Below are 9,184 nucleotides of genomic sequence, written 5' to 3' on the forward strand. Positions count from 1 at the left end.
TCCCCGTATCCCCTAGGGATGAGCCTCCCCTGCTGCGCCCTTGCAGGGCTGGGAAGAGCCAGGGAGCAAAAAACACCCCGGATTAATTAAAACACACCGGCTTTCCTTAAGATGCACAACGTGAAGGATGCCGCGACGGCACCAGGAGCCCCTTCCAGGCAGGTGGGGCTGCAGATGCCCAACTGCCAGCGGTGATGGATCTGGTGCAGTCGGACAACTGCCTGCACCGGGAGAGCAGGGTGCGGGTCCAGACGGCAGCAATTTGGCATGTTCCAGCACTGCCGCACGCACTGCCGGAGCCAGCTGCGGTTCCCCCCTCCCAAAGCCCCGGCACAGGGGTTGCAGCACCAGCAGAGCCACCCCGGTGTGACAGGGAACTCTGCCAGCCCCTGACCCCGCTGTCCGACCGGCAGCGAAATCCAGGGGCACCACGATTCCTCCTCCAGGCACCGGAGCAGATTAAACATCGCTTGACTTGCAGCACGCAGGGAGCAACGGAGCGGGTGGCCCCACCAGGACACGGCAGCCCCCGAGCTCGGGGGAGGACAGCGGGATCCCGCACCCCAGGGCTGGCAGGGACGGGCCAGCACCAGCATGGGGCCAGCACCGTCCCCGGTTGTAGGATTACACCGGTATGGGGCATCTCGGATTCCAGCCGCATGCTGCCTAATTTACGGTTTAATTAATAAATGGGGAATTATGCCGAGTTTATCCAATACTTTTGGACGCGTGATGTTATCAAAATCCCATTACTGACGAAGGAAGGCATGAAGAGCAAAATTAGCTTTGGCATCTGAAACACTTCACTCGATGCGATAACACAATTATTAGGGCTAATAATCAAAGAGCACTTTGGGGAACGCAGGCTCCGGCGGGAGCCGAGCCGAGGGCAGCCACAGCCCGGTGTGGGGACGAGCCGGGGAACAGCCAGGCTTTCACCCGGGAGGGAAAGGCCGACTGCAGCCAAGGGCAAAAGCATTTTGCCACACTGCACTTAGCGTCGGCTCCGGATATTGGCACAAGCAAAGCGCCGGCGGCTGCCAGGCTGAGGAGGAGCACAGCTGGGCACAGCGCCGAGCTCCGCTGCCAGGGGTTAGGGAAGAAAAAAATAGAAGATTTGAAGACCAGCGGGCACCGGGTCCCGTCTATTTGCTTCAGGCATCGATTCTGCTGGAGGACATCACGGCTGCCGGCTCGCAGCTCTCCTGCGCAGCCCGGAGAAGGAGAAACTCAAGTCACAATTAGGAGCTGCAGTCATCCGGCTCCCGGAGCTGGGGCTTTGCCAAAACCACCGCGAGCTGGAGGAAGGGCCTGCTCCCACCCCTCGGGGGGTGAGCAGGAGTCCCGGCTCGCTTCGGTGGCCTTTAGCTCAAGCCCAGTGACCGTCCCCGAGGCTCACGGAACAGGAGACAGCTCCCCCGGGAGCAGCCGGCAGCAAATGTTACCGCTGCGCCATCCCACCGCACCCAGCGGGCACGGCTTTGTGCGGGCAACTCGCCGGCAGAAAGGCAGATGATTCGCAACCCCCCTCCCCAACCAGATGTATACATATATGTAAGGATATATACATATATATTCATATGTCCTCCCTCCTGCCGTGACTCCGGGCGGCACCAGGCGCTGTGCAGCAGAGGGGTGCAGAGCCAGGGCTGCCGGCGGCGATGCAGTGCAGCCGATGCTGGCTCACTGCTGCTGCTATTGCCGGGCTAACAGGCGGCGAGGGACATGTCCTTGCCCTGCAGAATCGGGGGCACCGGGGCTTCGGGCCGGCTCCCGGCAAACAGGACACTAGCGCTCGCCACGGGGGTTGGCAGAGCCGACTCGGTGCCAGGTGATCGGGCAAGGTCAGACCCGTTTCTGTGCTTCACCCAGATGCAAGAAGGGGACAGGGCATCGCTCCGAGAGGGTTTTGGGGTTTGGGGGGGCAGTGGGGTGTTTTGCTGGATTGTGCTCTTCCTGAACAGCGCAGGTGACGTCCCGCTGCCACTGCTGGCCTCAATGACCTTGGGTGCATCACCGCCCCGGTGCCCCGCGCTCCCCCGGCACACAGACCACCACAAGCCATGCTTCTTCCCACCGAGACCCTGTGGCCAAAAGCACCCAAGCGCAGCAAAGGCGCAGAGCAGCGGCCACCCCAAGGGTGCCCCGGGGCTCTGGCAGCCCCTGGCAGTGCACGGCCAAGGCGCTGCGCTAGCGAGGAATAATGCAGCAGGCAGGAGACGACTCCTGCCGGTGGCTGCGCTTCTGTACAGCGTGCACAGGAGTGACATAGCTGCAGCAGCACCTCGGCGCACAATAAATGAGAGCCTTCGCTCCAGGACTGAAGTTTTCGCTGCTGCAGAGGAGCAGGCGGGGAGTCCTTCAGCGCTCTGCAGCTGCCACGGCGCAGGGGGACTTTGCTGCCGGACAGCCTGCAGCGGGTGATATCTCACAGTGGGTGACATCCTGCAGCGGGTGACACCCTGCAGCGGGTGACACCCCGCAGCACCCGCTGCCCCGGCCACTCTCACCCGGAGGACAGGAGAGTGCTGCGCCGAGGAGCGCCCGGTGCAGAGGGACACACAGAGGCATCGGCATAGTTGGGGACCACGAAGCAATGCGTGACACAGACGCATGTCCCCCCCCTCCCTGTGCCACAGTCACCTTGCAATATCGCCTGTCCCCTGCGCAATTTGCAGAGCTCTTTCGGGATCACTCCCGCCCCTCTTTAAAAGTAGGCTGCAGGGGAGCAGCGAGGTGCTGGGCACAGCTCCGACGCAGCTGTGGGTGCAAAGGCTGCGGCACCCCGATGCTGACGCCCCCGGCTCTGGGGTGAGCCCCTCCTCACCGCTGCACCCCGACGGCACGCAGCGAGCATGAGAAGTGAAGGAGGATCCCGGAGCTCCCTGCAACCACGGCGGGGAAATTCAGTCCGGAGAAGGGACTGGCTGGAGCTGGCTCCCGGCCAGGCCGCTACGGAGAAGCCGCCGGTGCAGCGGGCCTGCGGCCGCCCACGGCCAGAGCCACACCGCTTCCACTGGTTTCCAGCACCGAGGCGTGTTCCCCGCACTGCACCGGGGACAGCCCTGCGCCCCCGGCCACCCCCCAGGCCCAGAACCCCAAGGGCACCCGCGGTCAGGCGCACGCACGGATGCAGGAGCTGGAGCATCCCTCGGTGCCCAGAGGGCACCTTTGACCCGGTGGCTCGGCTCTGCACCCCCGGGGTGGCCCCGCATTCCCGGGGGGATCCCACGCCTTCGGGGGGGGTACCACGCCGCCGGGGGGGTCCCTGCCAGCTCCGCAGCCCCCTGCACCAGCGGCTGCACCCACCTCCATCCCACCAGGCTCTGTCCCCGGCTGCCTTCGGGGCGCAGCACCCCACGGGCAGCCGCGGGGCGCCGGGCACCGCGGGGAGCTGGGAGCCGTGCCCCGGCAGGGGACCCCGGGGAAAGCGCCGGCCCCCGCCCCGCTCCCGGCACCGGGACACGGCGGGGAGGTCGCTACCGGCCGGGCCAGCCCGCGCACCGCCGCGCCCACCCTACCCGGGGACGATCGCACCTCGGGCAGCGGTCCCGGGAACGGTTCCGGGACGGGCTCGGCGGGAGCGCGGGCGACCCCGTCCCGCAGAGCCCGCACCGCTGCGGCACCGGGAAGAAACTTCGGCGGGAGTGCGGGCGGACACTTACCGGCCGGGGAGCGGCGGCGGGGGCGGCGGGGGCGGCGGGGGCGGCGGGAGCGGCGGGAGCGGCGCAGCACGGGGCGGCAGGACCGGCGCGGCGCTGCGGCAGCCCCGGCCCCTCCGGGCTCGCGTGCGGCGGCTCCGCGCAGCTCCGCCCACGGCCGGCAGGCCCGCCCACAGACCTGGCCCCCGCCACGCCCTCCGCGGCGGGGGCGGGGGGGAGGGGGGTTGCTGCCCGCGGCTCGCGCGGGCGCGGCCCCACCCACGGGGGTCTCCTCACGGCCGCCACCTCACGGCGGGCACACCACCCCCCCCCCCCCCCCCCCCCCCCCCCCCCCCCCCCGCCATCGGCGTGACCTCACACCCCATCGGGGTGACCTCACACCTCCCGCCTCACACCGGTCACCTCACACGGATCACCTCGCACCGGTCACCCCTCCTCAGTCACCTGGCACCCGTCACCTCGCACCCGTCACCTCACCCCGTGCTGCTCTGTTCACACCAGTCACCCCACACCAGTCACCTCTCACCCGTGACCTTGCCCAGATCACCTCGCACCGGTCACCCATAGCTGCCACCGCCACCCACCACGGAGACCCGCCACCCCAACCGGGTCCCTGCCGCGGCCACAGGAGAGCGGGGCTGGAGGTGGGGAGGGGCTGGTGGCTCCCTCACTGTGCCACCCCCAGATCCAGAGGGCTCCTGGGGACCCGGCTTTGAATTTGGGGCCAAAACAGCAAGAAAAAGCTGATGGGATTCAAGCGAGGAGCCCAGGCGGGGAGCAGAGGGCGACGGTGGCAGCTGGTTTGCCCTTGCTGTGGGTTCCCCGTCCCTGTCGGTGGGGTCTCAAGTGGGGAAGGGGACCCTGGGGCACCCCTTGCTCCCCACAGATGAGCCGGGGACAGGGACTCTGTGGACTCACCCCAAACCCACCCCAGCCGGGGGTCCCCCGCCTCCACTCCAGCCGCGCCTGGGTCCCAGCGCCGCAGCCGGCACACCTGAGCCATGCCGGGATGCGTCAGCCTGCTCCAGCCAGAGCCACTCTCAATGGGACTGATGTCCCCGCGCCCCCGCCATGGCCCGGAGCCACAACAGACTGGCTTTAATGAGGAGGCACTGCCCATTAGTTAAATTAAAACAGAGGCTCGTCAGCATTCCTGCTTGGCAACACAAGCAGAGGCTGTTCCAGTTGAAGGTGGTGGTGGGCACGGGCCAGCCCCGTCACGCTGGAGGGAAGGGAAGGTTGGGCCGGGGGGTCCACATGTGCCGCTGCCAGGAGAGCTGGTGCCTGGAGCGGGGAGGGGGACCTTGGGGTCCTAGCCCAGCTGGGAGCTGCATCACCCGAAGCCACTGCATACCCCAGGTCCCCATGTGCCGTCTGGGCACTGGGTGCGCCCCTGGGTGCGATGTGGCTGTGACACCTCACCCGCACCCCCAAAACTGGGATTGCCTCTAAGTTGGAGATAAGGGTTTGATGGGTGGACCATTCAATGGATAAGGAACTGACTGGATGGCCACGTCCGAAGAGTTACAGTCAACATCTCAGTGTCCAAATGGAAACCAGTAACGACTGGTGTCCCTCAAGGTTCCGTACAGGGACCAAGACTATTTAATATCGCCATCAATGATGTAGACAGTGCAATCGAGCGCACCCTCAGCAAGTCTGTGGATGACACCAAGCTGAGTGGTGCAGCCGATACGCTTGAGGGAAGGAATGCCACCCAGAGGGACCTGGACAGGCTGGAGGAGTGGGGCCATGCAAAGCTCATGAAGTTCAACAAGGCCAAGTGCAAGGTCCTGCACATGGGTTGGGGCAATCCCCACTATCAGTACGGACTGGGGGATGGATGGATGGATGGATGGATGGATGGATGGATGGACAGACGGATGGAGAGCAGCCCTGCCAAGAAGGACTTGGGGGTACTGGTGGGTGACAAATTGGACATGAGCCAGCAATGTGCACTCACAGCCCAGAAACCCAACTGTATCCTGGGCTGCATCAGAAGAAGCGTGGCCAGCAGGTCGAGGGAGGTGATTCTGCCCCTCTCCTCTGCTCTCATAAGACCCCAGCCTGGAGCACTGCATCCAGCTCTGGAGTCCCCAGTGCAAGACAGACATGGACCTGTTGGAGCAGGTCCAGAGGAGGCCATGGAAATGGTCAGAGGGCTGGAACACCTCTGCTGTGGGGAGAGGTGAGAGAGTTGGGGTTGTTCAGCCTGGAGAAGAGAACGCTCTGGGGAGATCTTACTGTGGCCTTTCCATATGTAAAGGGAGCTTATAAGACATAAGGAAGAAATGTTGTACGATGAAGGCAGTGAGACACCGGCACAGGTTGCCCAGAGAAGTTGTGGATGCCCCATCCCTGGCAGTGTTCAAGGCCAGGTTGGACGGGGCTTTGAGCAACCTGGTCTAGTGGAAGGTGTCCCTGCCCATGGCAGGGGGGTTGGACTAGGTGGCCTTTGAAGGTCCCTTCCAACCCAAACCATTCTGTGGGTCTATGAAAAAGGGCTGCACTTCCCTGGGGAGGGAGGTGCTGTTGGCACAAAGGCTGTGGGTCATCTTGGGAGGAGCTGCTGGGTGCTGCTATATTCACACTGGGTGCTGCTGTCCCTAGACTGGGTGCTGTAGCCCAGGGGTGCTGCTGCACATGCCAGTGCTGTGCCTGAGGGATGCTGTGCCTGATGACTGAGGTCACACACCAGGTGCTGTTGTATACACGGTGCGGTACCCGGAGGTGCTGCTGTACATCCTGGGTGCTGTACACACATGGTGGCTGTACCCAACATGTCCAGGTGCTACTGGGGTCCCTGTGCCCTGCATGAGGGCAGGGTGCCCTGCAGCTCCCTTTCTCAGCCCTCCCAGCCCTGCACCAGCCACCCAGCACCACAGAGACACCCACGAGCTCCCACCAGCTTCTGAAGGCAGGGGAAGGGACCCTGCATGGGGGCCACATCCCCACTACAGTGCAGAGCCCATGGATGCCGTTTCCTGAACCGATGGGACCCTCCCCTGCCTGTCACCCTTGGAACATGCAGCCGAGTTTTCCCAAATGCAGGTGTCCGGCTGAAATCGAAGCCCCAGCATCGTCCCCACGTGGTCCTTCTGCATCCCCCTGTGCCTGGGGACCGATTCCCCTGGCTCGCTGGCTCTGCGCCATGGCTGTCAGGCTGGAAATCCCTGTGGGGCCACCACACGTAGGGCCCAGCATGGGACCCTTCTGCTGCACCGCTGCCTGCTCTCCTGCTCTGCTGCCTGCTCTCCTGCCTGCACAGGGCCACAGAGCGAGCACAGGCTGGGGAGCATGCCCATGACACATCCCTGTGGATGAGGGGCCGTGGCTCCCCAAAACCAGTCCCGCTCTCCAGGTTCGGGATTGCACCCGCCGGTAATGAACTTACTTGAACTCACCCTCTGGACAGGAGCACGGAGCCGATGGGAAGTGCCCTCTCCTGGCCTTGCATTCGCCACTGCAGCCTGTTACAACTCATCACCATCCTGTGATTAATTAATGGCTCCTGGAGCATCTGTCCCCGCTCCAGCATTGCTCTCCCGAGTGGAAAACAGCTTTCGAGCCGCCCCGGGGAGGGCTGGGATCTCCCTTCCCCTCAGCCGGTATCTGCAGCCTCGCCCTCTTCCCTGCGCCCTGCTGCAGGGCACAGCTGCTCGAGGGACACTTGTCCCACGTCTGTCCCCCTGTGCTGGAGATGTGAGGTGGCATCCATCACCACCATGTCCCTTTCAAATGGGAGACGGTGACCAGCCCTGGCAAGGCGAAAGGGGCCCAGGGGAATGCCCACCCGCCCGGAGCCCCGTACTCCAGGTACGATCTGCCCCTCCTGCCCCAGGAGAGGGATCCCCGGCTTTCCGCACCTTGCAGAACTGCCAGGATTTCAAACCAGGAGCATTTCTGCACACCTCAGACTTAACAGGAGCGCAATCTCGGGAGAAGGGTCCCTGACTGCTAAAACCGCTCACAGCATCTTGCAAAACAGCCAAGATTTCAAACGAGGAGCGTTTCTACAAAGCCCCCCGTCCCGGATTTTGCAGGAGGGCGACCACCGAGGATAGGGGTAGATGCACAGCGGTACAAGCACAACTGTCCTACCCCTCTCCCGCGCAGGGACAGGCCCGCGGTCTCCCGGACACAGGACCAGCAGCCAGGCGGTACAGGAGATAACTTTATTGAATCCAATGGTGTTAGACAGACGACCGAGAAGAGACATGCCGGTTGGTGCGGGCAGCGTGGGCAGCAGGAGCTGACTTGGTGCAGGGCTGGATTTATTTCTGTCTTTTGTAATATCCTCAAGCCTTTTCCTGGCTTCCTTTTATACTTCTTTTAAAATTTATTTTAAGTAAAAACAACTAATCGTGGAAAGAGTCCAGATGGTGTTTGTTCCCTATGATTGTTCCCGCAGCTATGTACAACGTGGGGTTGGGTCTCAACATCAGGTATAAAATGGAGCGAGTTTACAAACTTGGAGGATGCAAGGAAAAAGCAAAGACAGACAGGCGAGAGCAGTAGAAATCTGGACCAAAATCTTAAAGAGAAATTTAAAAAGTGCTATAAAACCCCTCGGCAGGAATACCATGCAGTTAAGAAACACAAAACCCAGTCAATTACACAGATCATCTAAAACAGGAATTTGTCCATTTCGTCCTTTATTTAATTAAAAAAAGGTTGTTTGTTTTTAATAGAAAAAAGCTAAAATTGTAAGGTTCAGGCTACCGGGCAGCAGCAGCTCGAGGGGGCAGGAGGGTGAGGCGCTGGCATCTCCCAGCTCCAGCCCCTCAGGAGGGCTCCTGGTGCTCCCAGGGGCCACGGCCACCTTTGGGGGCAACCAGCACCCTTGGGCGGTGACGGGCACCCTTGGGGGCAGCAGGCACCTTGGGGGGTGATAGGCACCCTTGGGGGCAGCAGGCACCTTCAGGGATGACAGGCACCCTTGGGGGTGGCACGGGGATGAGTTAGTGTAATCCTTGGACCCGTCCCCCTGGGGACAGAGGGGCTCAGCCCACAGACACCGGCAGCCCCAGGGGACGCTCAGTCCCCAGGCCCCCCAGACAGCTGCCATGCCTGGGGACACGGGGTGCTTGGTGTAAGCCAGGAGGAACCCATCAGGGCCCATCCCCTCCAGCCGGGTAAGCCCAGCAGAAGCCCCCCACCATGCACCATCCCAGGGCACGCCTGCTGGCATCGCCTCGCCCTTCCCGTTCCCCATGGGGATTCCTCCTGATTTACACCACAGTGTGCTACTTGCCTCCAGCACGCCCCGGCTGAGGTTACGGGGCAACGGGCAGCCCCGCACCGGGGAAGGATGGGGCAAACCTGTAGGAAACAGGCTGAGGGACGCCCGGCAGCACAGCCCCAAGTGAGCCAGTGACGGGGACAGTTTGGTTGACGGTTTGGTGGCTCCCTGGGGGTGTCAGAGAAGAAAGTGAGGCCCAGCCAAGGCTGCCTGCAGGCCATGCAAAGCCAGAGAGGTGCATGAGCCCTCTCCACCCACGGGACTCCTCGGGGCACCGGGG

This window comes from Gymnogyps californianus, chromosome 27 (genome assembly GCF_018139145.2).
Source record: "Gymnogyps californianus isolate 813 chromosome 27, ASM1813914v2, whole genome shotgun sequence".
Taxonomy (NCBI): Eukaryota; Metazoa; Chordata; class Aves; order Accipitriformes; family Cathartidae; genus Gymnogyps; species Gymnogyps californianus.